General features: G+C 43.6%; 1 long non-coding RNA gene across 1 annotated transcript in view; it reads right to left on the bottom strand.

Moving 5' to 3' along the window:
• The window catches only part of LOC140120690 (uncharacterized), a 39,048-nt gene extending 37,773 nt beyond the window's left edge, over positions 1 to 1,275 (bottom strand). The window contains exon 1 of the long non-coding RNA XR_011853947.1: positions 1,219 to 1,275. This is a non-coding gene — a long non-coding RNA (uncharacterized lncRNA). The remainder of the gene's footprint in view (positions 1 to 1,218) is intronic.
• Between the last annotated feature and the right edge of the window lie 13,461 nt (positions 1,276 to 14,736).

Below are 14,736 nucleotides of genomic sequence, written 5' to 3'. Positions count from 1 at the left end.
GCTGGCAGCAATCGTGGGTTTGAAACCTTTAAGTGGTGCTGCTGCTGGCGCATGTGCGCCGGTATCTAAATGCCAATGTTGCTTCTGCCTGTGTTCAGCCGGCATTTAAATTCCAGCTTGCCTATATCACTAGCATTTGACTGTCACCGATTGCGGGTGTTACTGGTGGGGGTGAGCATGAACCTGGACTTCTGGATGCAGTCTTGGTTCAAGTTTGGGGACCCGAGCCAACAATGTTTGTCATGGACCGAACAATACGTTGCTGGTCTGTTCATCCCTACTCTCTACACACTTCCGTTAAACTGTGGTGCTGTCCAAGTCACTGTTTGTATTCAGAAACCAGCAGTTCCCCTCAATCTCAGCCATGTGTCTGCTACAGCCTGCTACTCCTGCTGTAGCAGGCATGCGGCTGTGCAGTCTACATCACTGCTGGCCTCCGTATAAAAACAGCAACTGTCTGCAACAAACAATGCTGCAACTAATCAGGAGTGCATAGAGAGGTGAGTACGAGCAATTTATGACTTTTACAGCTCCCCAGCCTTGAATAGATTTTTTTTTATTCCTGGACGATCTCTTTAAGCAGCCGGTCTACTTCTTGATAGTGAGGAGCTCTGTATGTTAAAGGGGTTAGTTAAAGGGGTCGTCCAACATTAGGAACATATGTCTACTTTTTCACAATACTAGATGGAGAGGTGTGGGGCTGCTTTTTTTGGTAAGTTGCAATACCATACATATCCTCCTTAATACAGAAAGTCCCCTACTTAAGGACACCCCCTAGTTACAGACTCTCTGACCACTGTGACCTCTAGTGCCGTAGAAGGGTGGGCATACCGCTGTGCGTTGGAGAAGAGGAGGAGGTGACCTCTCCATAGAGAACAGCGGCACATGACAGCATACATGGGGACATGAGAATGCTCTATCTTTTCCCCATGTACGGCGTGGAACGGGGCCCCACATGTGTGGCCCCATACCGCTGCCAGGCCGCATTGCCATCTATGGGGAAATTTATACCTATACATACCCCCAGACGGCCATGTGAATGTACCCTTAGTCCAAGGCCGCAATGATCAGCTATAAGGTCTCTGTAATGAAGTTTTATTGGTAATCCTTGATGCCATGAAGATTCAATTTTCACTGGGACCAAAAAAATTTAGTTTGGATCTACAATTATAAAATATACAGTTCTAACTTACATACAAATTCGACTTAAGTACAAACCTAATAATACTGCCTGTATTATAGAGAGCGGCACATCAGCATACCTCATGGCAGTGCCAAAGGGGGCAAAGCATATATCACATGATATGGGGTATTGTGACATCATAAGAAAAACTGGTGCAGTGCTCTATCGACCTCAGCTAAGATATAGAAATTTATAATGATACACAACCTTTTTTTACCCTTTTTCTGTCTATTATTTCTCTATTCCTAAAATCTAAACCCCCCTCATCCTTCTGTAATATTCCACATTTTAGCTCGGATTTTGTATACATTTTCTCGCCACGTCTGGTCTTTCTGTTGATTGTATAACCTAATTGACGTCCCTCAAATTACTCGTCTTTGCAGAATCTGTTGGGGCTTTGTGAATGGGAATAGGAAAGTTTAATTGTCTACTTAATCCTATCCTGGCCGAGCACGTTGGGGGTCATGGGTCAGTAACCACTTCTGCAAACAGCGGCCATTTGAATCCAAACAAGCCCTTACCTAGTCGGCAGCTGCTGGAAAACAATTCTCCATGTGCAGCCACTCATTGCCTATTCTGCCAATCTCCTGTTGCAATAAAAGCCATCTTTTCAATAGCACTCAACGGATTCAGAGAGCCTTCAATGACTGTGCAAGATTTAACTGTATTTGCGAACATCTGACATCAATTTTCCTTCGCCTGTGCACTTCTTGTGCTTAGGTTAAGAAAGACAAGATATTTCACATCGGTAACCTGAAATAGAAGGCATTTGGGCTGCGGGCCAGGGAAATAACAATGAACAAAACTGATCTGCTGTTGATAGAAATAATTCAGCGATATGGTTTATTTTTTTTTCTTAACATCTGCTGGAAGTCCTGACAGTTGTACTTAACCAACCCCGTTCTATAGAAAAGAAGCTGTTAACTGTATGATGTACGGTAGCCGGGAGTAGTAGGAGGAACGTGTACAGGGAATGGTGGTAGAGCTGGGTAATGGACCTTCTCTATGTTCAGGATAAAATCTGTGCAGGTCCTTAGTGTATATCAAAAAAGGTTTTAGTATCTGACTTTGCAGAGGTAAAGTAATCATAATGAGGGGTCCTAAATGTTGCTCTGAAGACCCCAGTATTGTAAATGAAACTTGGTGGGAAAACTAGGAACAGATTTCACATTGGGGCTCAAGTTACACATTTGACTTTATAGTATGTTCTAAAGGGCTTATCTCAATGATAAAAGTTATCCTCTATCCACAGGATAGGGGACAACAAGGTGATCGGTGAGGGATCAACTGCTCACCGTGCTTGGCAATCTCCGACTGCTCCAATAGAATTGAATGGATCCATGGGCCCTGCTGCTCCACCCATTAGTGAGAATAGGATCCCTGCTCTATGGATTACAAGGGGTCCTGTTTTCGTAATAGCTGGGGGTTCCAATCTTGTGATGATGGGTCACAGTCTCATGATTGGAGGGGGTTCCAGCAATCAGATTCTCACCAATCACCTTGATATACAGTGGATAACCTCCTCAGTACTGACAGTTTCTTCCTCTCCTTCACACCATCTCCATCCGTCTGCTCCCTCATACACATGCATAGGGAGGTGCATGAGTGTGGAGGAGAGGACACAGTCACAGGCACACACAGGCTGCAGCTTCCTCTCCAGTTAATGTGAATTCATCTTATATATGTACCGTATATACTCGAGTATAAGATGAGTTTTACAGCACAAAAAAGTGAGCTGCAAATTACAAATTTGGTTTATATTCGAGTCTTTTTTGCATCGATGCACCAGCTCCGATGCCGTCGCTCGTGTCATGACATCAGCTGCTTACTGACATCATAGTGTTTGTGCCACCATCGGCAGGGGCTGCTGCCTATAAACTGGGGGGAAAGGGCTGGTATGCTATATATTGGGGGTGGGGGGCAGGCTATAAACTAGGGGCAGGGGTTGCAGGCTATATACATAAGGAGCATGGGCTACAGCCTATATAATGGGGGCAGGGGCTGGCAGGCTATATACTGGGGCAAAGGGTTGGCTGTTAATGGGGGCATGAGCTGGTAGGCTATATGCTAGGCTTATACTGGAATCAATAGATTTTCCCAGTTTTTTGTGTTAAAATTAGGTACCTCGTCTTATACTCGGGTTCGGCTTATCCTCAAGTATATAAGGTACTATAATGATTCACAATGCAGACAAAGGCATTATTAAAAGCAGCAGAACATAGGTTTTAGGAACCTGTCATGGACTAAAAATAACATTCCTGGTCAAGTACTGCCTCCTCATTATAGTTATTTTTGCATGGCCATCCAAATCTCAGGGAACTGCAGTAATGTTTCATTTAAGTGAACAGAACTAGCTGCACTTCCCAGCAGAGCCCGGGGTGCAGGACCTCTGCTGAGCAGCGAAGGGGGCTGGGGCCCTGTCAAGGTAAACTTCATGAGGATAGTACTATAAGAGAACTACAGCATTTCTTTGTGTTCTGTAAGTTTCCCTTCATTTTATGTGTTGACATTTCATTCAGTTAGTAAATGTGATAGGCTTGCCTAAAGAGATGGGTTTTAAGAGCAGGTTTGAAACTTTTTGGGTTTGGGTATTAGTCTGATAGTCCGGGAAGGTGCATTCCAGAGAATTGGTGCAGCTCAGGAGAATTTTGGAGCAATTTGCTGCATTTTGTCTCATTTAAAGGTGTTCTCCACTTTAAGTAAATAACGATTTTGTGTAATGAAAAGTTGTACAATTTCCCTACATACTTTCTGTATCAATTCATTACAGTTTTCTAGATCTCTGCTTGCTGTCATTCTATAGGATGCTTCATAGTTTATTCTCTGTGGCTAAACATCAGTGCATGGTCATGGGATGTCACATAGGTGCACCGCTCATTAAATCCCTGGTCATGTTATGTCACACAGGTGTACGGCTCGTTATATCCCTGGTCATGTGATGTCACACAGGTGCATAGCTCATTATAACACACAGCTCTGATTACTCTCTGTGATATAACGAGCCGTGCACCTGTGTGATATCACATGTCCAGGAACTGTTTCTTATCAACAGGAAGTAAACAGGTAGGACAACCCTTATAATCCACTCCCAATTCCACCACAACACCACACCCACTTGCCAATCAAGATAAAATTTTGATTTGTAACTAGATAGGCCAAAATGCACCCAAATGTGTCTTATTTTGACTATATCATAATATTAAACCACCCCCCCACATCAGAACCTTTCCATAGCACTTGCTGTATCCTGTGGTGTGGGGAGTGGGGTTATGTACTAAATGCAGTCAGGCATGAGATTTTGCTACTGTACGTTCAGCTATTGCCTCCCAATGAATAATGGATGTTACTGTATAGCCTGGTCCTAAGAGTCAAGCCAGGATCTGCCATGATTGACATGTCTGGGGCCAATTACCATATAAAGTCTTCTTGCCATTTTGGCTTTAAAAAATATAATTTGGAAGAATCTTATCTCCAGAAGTCCCACGATATGATCCTGATAAAGTAATGGACACAATTCTTCAGTTTCTTACATTTTAAGTGTATAATTGCCAGATTTTGGCAGGTAGTCACCGATCACAGGCTAATTCTCCGGTTTATTTATATTCGTAGGAATATGCTACCCCTCGCGTCGCCGCGAACCCGAAAACGTTCTTTAAAGTTCTGTTTATCTACATGAAACCACTTAGGCCTTCAAAGGCCGAGCGTTGCACAATGTATAGAAATAGCGAAACGTGTCAAATCCGTTCAACGTATCCGACTATGATTTCATAGAAGTTTAAAAAAAAAAAAGAAGAAATCTGAGATGCGGGAGAAGGTTTATTCAGGTGGTAGAAATGAGACAGAGATTGATGTAAACTATAGCCTTACAATGCACAGCAGGCCGCGGCTCTCTCCCTGCTCCATTACAAGGAGAATTAAAAGCACTAGGAATACAGGCCTGCAGTAATCTCGCGGCCAGGGCAGGAACATAGGGGTGAAGAAAAGCAGCCCTCTCATTATACCGTGGTCTCAAGGTTAGAATTAGACCCTTAGGGTAAACAGCTGTCAATTAGAGATAACTTCTACCAATGCAGCTAGAAATCTCTGGCTTATCACCTAGCAACTAGTGAAGAGCTATTCTTCCAGGGGTACAACCCTTAACTCTGCCATCAGCTCAAGAGTCATCGTCGAGGCATAGAAGTAACCTTTTCAATTTGGGCAGATGCATAAAGAATTACCCGGCCATAGTCTGCGTGAAGCCTCCATGACATTTGAAAAGGGAAAGGTTGTCCGTCGGAGAAAAAAAAAATGTTAAATATGCTTATGTTAACGTTACAAATGCTAGATCAGATGATTAAGTAATGGTGGCCTATGCCACCCAGGTGCCACACACACAACCTGGCAGCAGATGACGTCCTGCTATTGTTTAGGATATTAGTATAAAGAATACATTCAAATGTTTATGTACATATATTTTATATTTATATATATTTAAAATTTAATTTTTTAAAAAAATGTATATTATTTAGATAGATAATAAATAGACAGTCACAAATCGAGAGATAAATAAATTAAAAAATATATTTTATTTTCTTGCAATTTAGATTGACTTCATCTGAATAAGGGTTTGTTTACACATCTGTTTTTTTTGTTGTCAACATGCTATCCTTGATGCCTCACTGAGCCATTCTTTTTTATGGGTCGTTGCACGTGTCTGTTTTTATTCAACAGATCCGGTCCAAAAATTTTTTTAGAGCCTGTCCTATTTTTTCCGATTCATTTTTTTCACGGATCACAGTAGTCTTGGCCACAACACACACAGTATAACCGAATACAATTACTAAAGTTAAAAAGAAGTTTCTAAGGGTCGTGGAAAAATGTCCCTGGGGACCAGGGCAGGAATAACCCAAATAAAACACAAAAACGAGACTGTTCCAGCTCTCAGTTCCAGGGCTGATATGATTTCCCATTCTTCCACACAAAACCTGATTCTGCCAGTAAGTGGACTCAGTGGTGCCCAGAGTCATCACTTGTGACATCAAGAGAGTTCCCGGAAGATGTGTGGAAGAACAGTAGACCACCATAACCTGTCAATGGCCAGTAGCTAGTTAAGTACCCTGTTTTACCTCTACACCAGACCCAAGGGATTTACTAGGACTCCTCAAAAACCTTTCTGATTGGATCATATCTCAATATCAAAATTGTCGAGACTGCAACACAACAGTCTTAAAAATATTTCTGAATTTCCTGCAGTTGTAGTAGTGCAAGTTAGCATAATTGAAGAGCAATCAATAGTTGTGCCCTAAGTGTTTCAGCCAAATGGTTCCAAAGTTTTTCTTTAAAGAAAGGCCTCGCTGGAGCATCTAAAATGTATCAGCCATCACAACATATTGTGGCAGAGAGTTCCATAATCTTACAGTAAAGAATCCCTTTCTAGTGCATTGGTGGAACCACATCTCCTCTATCTATAGTAATGGTAGAACCACATCTCCTCCAGAGGTATAGAGATGGTAAAACTGCCTCTGCTCCACATGTAGAGGATATCTCCTGTCCAGGATCGTAAAACATAGATCATGCCCCCTGACTACGGTGATGGTAAAACTACCTTTTACCTGGTGTAGAGGATGTGCCCTGTCTATGGCAATGTTAGAATCATGTCTCCTCTAGGAATAGAGGATGCGTGCTGTTGAAGATTATTGTAGAACCGCCTCTCCTCTAGTTGTAGAGGATGCCCCTGTCTATGAAAATGGTAAAACTGCCTTTCCTCTCGATGTAGAGGTTGCCACTGTCTATGATGATGGTAGAACCACCTCTCCTCTAGGCACAGAAGATGCCCCTGTCTATAGTAATGGTAGACAGCCTCTCCTCTAGGTGTAGAGGATGCCCCCTGTCTATAGTAATGGTAGAACCTCCTCTCCTCAAGGTGTAGTGGATGCCTTCTGTCTATGGTGATGGAAGAGCAACCTCTTCTCTCGGCATTAAGGACGGCCCTTGTCTAAGGTGATGGTAGAACCTCCTCTCTTTTAGGTGTAATGGATGTTCCCTTTCTAAGGAGATAGCAGAACCGCCTCTCCTCTAGGTTTAGAGGATGTCCCCTGTCTATGGTGATGGTAGGACCACCTCTCCTCTAGGTGTAGAGGATGCCTCCTGTCTATGGTGATGGTACAATCTCCTCTCCTCTAGGTGTAGAGGATGCCCCCTGTCTATGGTGATGGTAGAACCATCTCTCCTCTAGGTGTAGAGGATGCCCCCTGTCTATGGTGATGGAAGAACCACCTCTCCTCTAGGTGTAGAGGATGCCCCCGGTCTATGGTGATGGTAGAACCGCCTCTCCTCTAGGTGTAGAGGATGCCTCCTGTCTATGGTGATGGTAGAACCACCTCTCCTCTAGGTGTAGAGGATGCCCCCTGTCTATGGTGATGGTAGAACCTCCTCTACTCTAGGTGTAGATGATGCCCCCTGTCTATAGTAATGGTAGAGCCGCCTCTCCTCTAGGTGTAGATGATGCCCCCTGTCTATGGTGATGGTAGAACCGCCTCTCCTCTAGGTGTAGAGGATGCCCCTGTCTATGGTGATGATAGAACGGTTTCTCCTCTACGTGTAGAGGATGCCCCCTTTCTATGATGATGGCAGGACCACCTCTCATCTAGGCATAGAGGGTGCCCCCTGTCTATGGTGATGGTAGAACCGTCTCTCCTCTAGGTGTACAGGATGCCCCTGGTTTATGGTAATGGTAGAACCAACTCTCTTCTAAGTGTAGTGGATGCCCCCTGTCTATGGTGATGGCAGACTCGGGTCTCGTCTAGAAGTAGAGGATGCCTCCTGTCCATGGTGATGGTAGAGACCATAGCCTATCTTCTAGCTGTAGTGGATACCCCAGATCTATGAACCGCCTTAACTTTTAATTTGTTATCATTTAATGTCTATGTGTAAAAGAATCTCTTTACTGTCCATTCAGATATTTGTACATTGCCTGAATAGCCATTATTTTGATAACCTGTCCAATTCCCCCAATTACAATGGTTGGCCACTTCTGTGCTCACTCTAGCTCCGTTCTATCCCTCTTTTACACTATCACCCAATACTACACACAATACTCCATGTGTGGTCTGACTAGTGACTTGTATTCCAGCATCTACATTGTCATGCTCTGACGTAGCGTAAATCGAGTCAACATATACATGCAACCTTATGTAGACTCACAGTCTGTATCTGTATTTTCTGGTGATCTTTAATGCTCATTTCACTTCCCCGACCCATGAACCCCCCCCCCCCCATCTCCTCTTCCCTACGAGATCATCTTGGTGGAATAATCATGGCCTGTCACACGTCTTCTTTTAAAGCAGTAACCAGACTCATCGCAAACCCAGTCACGTCTTCCATTCCCTATCGCTCCGTGCCATCATCCCAAACTTTACATTACCAGGCCATCAGCTGCGAGGAATCGTCTATCTCTGGTATTTTTATGTAAGTATCCAGTGAACTGGGGTAAGGATACAAGGGATACGCATGGGCTGCTGCTGCTGACTCATTAAACCTGCTGGGACTTTGTGGTATACTGCTAGGCAACAAACCATTCCCAGCACAGCAAACATATAACCGCAGAATGAATGACCTCATCTACAAATCAGCTATTTGATATACAGATCTGGCTGCTCCCCTCCTCAATAATACAACACGCTGCTCGACAGCAGGTGCAGAATACATACAAGTGGCTTTTTCACATTGGAGAAGTAATCACTGCTTTACCCTCTCCCTCTGGCTATTTCAATTCCTGGAGCCGTATTAGGATTTTTTTTTGTCTTCTCCCCGTGAACGCCCGGGCAGACGGCCCCTTATCATTTTATTATCTCTCCTTCTACGTGGAGCTTGGCAGTTGTATGCAATATTTTCTCATTGTTTTAAATAAGATTATAAGTCTTTCAACGGCTTCACTGCACCGTGAAAACGGCTAAATCTGTTCCTTTCATTTACACTTTATCCCATATTTCAGTGCATGTGTCGCCTCAAGGAAGATTTTTTTTTTTTGTTATTTACTATAGGACTTTTATATATGCAGAAAAAAAAATAGCTTTACCTGTGATGAACCTGGGGAAAGATGAGAAGAAACTGCATAAAAAAGGGATATTTTTTGGAGGGAAATAATGATTACTTAAAGGGGTTTTCCCACAAAAGGAAATTCTCACATTTTAATCCCCTAGTGATGTTAACACAATAAAGATCATTTTAACCCTTTACTTTACAATTTTACTCTCACTACTATCACTCTCTATGGTGCTCAGTACAAAATCCCAGGGGTGGGCGGGGCCTCTTTAAGCAGACACATAGGGGCACATTTACTTACCCGTTCCCTCAGAGTTCCCGAAAGTGCATTGCCCGACGACAGTGCACTGTGCCGCGGTGCAATAAGATTGTGCGCCCGATTTCCTGAATGTGTCGCTTCCACGATCAGGTCTGCTGGGGTTCACCATCTTCCTCCCGGTGTATCAAGTGCATGTCTTGTGACACAATTTTAAAGTTAAATCCTGCGCTTAGTTTGAATCAGTCGGAGCGTCCGACGTCCCGCCCCCGATTTGTGTCACATGAAAGCCAGTGCCGCTGCTCCAAAATCCAATCGCCTGCACCAAAATCCCCTTCTAAATACCTGTCCCAGCAGCGCGATCCCCGAAATATCGGATAACCCGATGAAATGCAATCCTCAGACCCTTAGTAAATAAGCCCCATAATGTTCCATCTAGTTCTGTGGGGTGACAATGTGGTTAGATTATCAGGGTACATGTGTAAATACCCTTTCATCCAACTTCTGACAATGCACCCTGACGCATAGAGAAAGATGAGGCAGATCAGAGATGCATGAGATCCTGCCAGGAAGCGAATCAGTGTCTGCGTCTCTCAGCTCCATGCAGGGGGCGTGGCTACAGGCACAAGACAAAGTAATCTCAGCAGCACAATCTCATCCAAGATGGCGCCTGACCCTAAGTCGGCAGTTATAGGGTCGGATTTAGGGGCAACTAAAATTGTGTACAGCAGGACTGATAGAGACAGGTGTGAAATTCTGCATTTTTGTTAATAACAATGAATTAGAGAATGTGTTATTTTGTTATCCTGAGTACATATAAGAAACTTGTCTTCATGGGAATTCCCCTTTAAAGGGATTGTCAAGCTCAAAAATGAAGCCTTGTAGTAAAGGAGTTGTAAGATGTTAAATCAATCCATAGTATTGGAAATAACAAGCTGATTGTTGGGGGATCGTTCTCATGATTGTAGCAGTTGGACCTCAATTCATGGGAAAGGGGGTCATGTTCACCCTAATTGATAACCATGCATCCTGCTGTTTGATCCAACACTATGGAGTATTGGAAATTGCCAACCACACCTCTCAAATATCTCAACCACTCTCATAGACAGCGAATGTCAGCCCCGGAGATAGGCGAGCGATGTGGTCATCAATTTATGACACACCCATAGTATTGAGTAAAGTTGCAGGATGGGCCATCAGTAAACAAGAGTGGATCTACTGTTTTCGAAACCAGTCACCTCTGTAGCCAATCACTGGCCTCAGCAGTGACCTCCTCCCATAACATGTGACTAGTAATGAGCGGACCCATTCAGATTTGGGTTCACCAAGTGCAGCCTCACCTTGAACAAAAGTTTGGTTCAGGCAACTGAACGAGAGCATCTACAGTTAACCCCTGAGATTGATGCTGCTACCATTTGCGAGTGTTAACCTTTGAAATACCTTAAAGGCATTGGGGCTCATTTACTTACCTGGTCCAGTTGCGATATAGCGGCGCAACACTGATTTGGGTCTGCCGGGATTCACTAAGGTCATACGCCCGATATCCACCAGGTGTCGCTGCTGCGCTGAGGTCTGCCGGAGTTCACCTGCTTCTTCCCGGTGCATGTGAGTGCTTGATCTTGCGACACATATTCTTTTTTAAATTCAGCGGTTTTTCTGAATCGTCAGGTTGTCCGACAGCCACACCCGGGATTTCTGTCGCGTGAAAGACCGCGCTGATGTGCCAAAATCCAATCGCGTGCGCCAAAATCGCGTGGCAATTCAGGGCAAATCAGAAATCGTCGGGAAACCCGACGAAAGTGCGCGATTCGGACCCTTAGTCAATGAGCCCCATTAAGGGAATGGGACTGGTTATCACTAGTTGACAGCCACGATTGGTGACACCGTTTTTTCTAAGATAGTCACTCCCTGTGACATAATCGGGGAGCGATGATCCTAGGGAAAATGGTGGTGTGCACATGCACCTGCGATCAGCGCCTGCGCCGGTAACAGGTGTTAATGGTAGGACTGAGCCCAAATGCCAAACCCTAAACCCTTTTAAACAATATTTTGGGCTGGAAAACAATGTAATACAAATAAAACTACACATACCAGTCTGTAGCCAAAACCTGTGATGGTGTGTACAGGGGCGTATTTGGAGGGGGTGCTGAGGGGGCGCTTCACCTGAAGAAGGCCAGTGCCATACTGTAAGTGATACATTATGGTTCAGGATCCTGGTATAGATTTTGAATTGGGGTGCAACATATTTAGGTTTTACTTCTGCAGATATGAAGAGCAGGTGTTACTGTTCTTGGTATCAGGTTCTAACTAAACTGTGGAATGGAAGAGGCACTGCGAGGGGAGAACAATTAGTATAATTATAGTAAATTTAGTATTATTCGATTTGGTGAAATGTAGGTCTGTCTAAAAAGGTAGATTTTGTGGCACATTTTAAACTGTGTAAGTTAGTAATTAATAGTACCGTATACACTCGAGTATAAGCTGACCCAAGTATAAGCCGAGTCCCCTAATTTTACCACAAAACCTGGGAAAACCCATTGACTCGAGTATAAGCCGAGGGTGCGAAATGCATTGGTCACAGCCTCCCCAGTATATAGCCTGCCAGCCCATATCCCCCAGTATATAGCCAGCCCCCTGCCCCAGTATATAGCCAGCCCCCTTCCCCAGTATATAGCCAGCAGTAGGGGAAGCCAGAAAGGTGAGTTTTGATATATTATTTTTTAATTTAGTATAAGCCGAGATTGGGTTTTCAGCACATTTTTTTGTGCTGAAAAACTAGGCTTATACTCGAGTATATATGGTACTTAAATGAATAATTAGTTATTAATATAGATGGCCAGTATAGTGCAATCAGAGGAAGTTGTGCAGCATGAGAGCAAATCTGTTCTTCTTGTTCACTGCAACCAGTCAGAGCTCAGCTTTCATTTTATGAACTGTGATGGAAAAAATGAAAACTGAGCTCTGATTGGTTGCTGTGAGCAATTTTTGATGAATCTATTCATTCAGAATCTTTGGAAGAGCAGAGAGCATGGATGGTAAGGTTGAGGTGTAGGGAGGTGCAACTCTGTAGAGAGATTTTTTGGGTGAAAATGCTACTGCCTACTGCAAGTAAGATGATTGATAGGTTGTAATTCATATCACTACCACTGGGAGGCCACACATGGAAACATACATTACATCATGTCATCTTTTTCTACAGCTCCTGCCAATCATCACTGGATATATGGAGCCTAAAGGAGAGGTGAAGAAAATCCCACCTGTAACATGTACCAGAATTATGCTAATATTAGACACAGAAGATACTATTACATCAGAACTATGTACGTTGTGTAGATACAGCAGAATGACAGTTCCATCATCATCAGTTCAGATAAATTTTGAGCGTCCCAGTGGTTATTATTTTTGCTGTGCAGCCCTTAGGTCCAATCTGCAATTCTGCATGAGATTTCCATCTGCCCCTTGTGCTTGCATACGTTTCTTGAAGTTTCCTTCCAGGATATAAATACATAGCAATAGTTACATCTCCCAACTAAGGACAGAGAATGATGACATTGGACGAAAAATACAATAAGTGATTTAGCTTAGTTTTCTCTTGCTCTATAACATGCTGCATGAAAATAGGACACTTTGTACAATCTGTTTAGCTCCTCCTGCTCTGTAACATACTTCCTGCATTCAGGATACTATGTGAAATTTGCTCAACTCCTTTTGCTGTATAATATGCTGCCTGCAGATAGGAAACTATGTACAAGCTGTTCAGCTCCTCCTGCTCTATAACATACTGGCTGCAGATAGGACACTATGTGCAATCTGCTCAGCTCCACCTGCTCTATAACATGCTGCCTGCAGATATGACACTATGTACAATATGCTCAGCTCCTCCTGCTCTATAACATGCTGCCTGCATATAGGACACTACGTACAATCTGCTCAGCTCCTCCTGCTCTATAACATGCTGCCTGCATATAGGACACTGTGTACAATCTGCTCAGCTTCTCCTGCTCTATAACATGCTGCATACAGACAGGACTCTATGTACAATCTGCTCTGCTCCTCCTACTCTATAACATGCTGCCTACAGATATGACACTATGTACAATCTGCTCAGCTCCTCCTGCTCTATAACATGCTGCATACAGACAGGACTCTATGTACAATCTGCTCTGCTCCTCCTGCTCTATAACATGCTGCCTACAGATATGACACTATGTACAATCTGCTCAGCTCCTCCTGCTCTATAACATGCTGCCTGCAGATAGGGAATTGTGTACAATTTGTTTAGCTCCTCCTGCTTTATAACATACTGGCTGCAGGTAGTACACTATGTACAATTTGCTCAGCTTCACCTGCTCTATAACATGCTGCCTGTAAATAGGACACTATGTACAATCTGCTCAGCTCCTCCTGCTCCATAACATGCTGCCTGTAAATAGGACACTATGTACAATCTGCTCAGCTTCTCCTGCTCTATAACATGCCGTCTGCAGATAGGACACTATGTACAATCTGCTCAGCTCCACCTGCTCTATAACATGCTGCCTGTAAATAGGACACTATGTACAATCTGCTCAGCTCCTCCTGCTCTATAACATGCTGCCTGCAGATAGGACACTATGTACAATCTGCTCAGCTCCTCCTGCGCTATAACATGCTGCCTGTAAATAGGACACTATGTACAATCTACTCAGCTCCACCTGCTCTATAACATGCTGCCTGTAAATAGGACACTATGTACAATCTGCTCAGCTCCTCCTGCTCTATAACATGCTGCCTGTAAATAGGACACTATGTAAAATCTGCTCAGCTCCTCCTGCTCTATAGCATGCTGCCTGCAGATAGGACACTATGTACAATCTGCTCAGCTCCTCCTGCTGTATAACATGCAGCCTGTAGATAGGACACTATGTACAATCTGCTCAGCTCCTCCTGCTCTATAACATGCTGCCTGCAGATAGGACATTATGTACAATCTGATCAGCTCCTCCTGCTCTATAACATGCTGCCTGCAGATAGGACATTATGTACTAGCTGCTCAGCTCCTCTGCACAATAAAGCACAATACATTTCCATCCAGCCACATTTTCTTCCACACTTTTCCTGCTCTTTCTTTTTCTTCCTGGATGTGCAGATTAGAAATGTAATTTTAGTGCACTATACAGTGATCATTTTGTGGTTATTGTAATCTGTCACATGAGTAGAGCAGACTGCATTGCCAAGAGGACTAAAAAGTATATTTCATGCTCCGTATGGGTATTTAAAGTGTTTTTCTGTCTTC

The sequence above is a fragment of the Engystomops pustulosus genome, chromosome 3 (genome assembly GCF_040894005.1).
Source record: "Engystomops pustulosus chromosome 3, aEngPut4.maternal, whole genome shotgun sequence".
In the NCBI taxonomy this organism is placed as follows: domain Eukaryota; kingdom Metazoa; phylum Chordata; class Amphibia; order Anura; family Leptodactylidae; genus Engystomops; species Engystomops pustulosus.
This window is presented reverse-complemented; position numbering and strand designations above follow the sequence as displayed.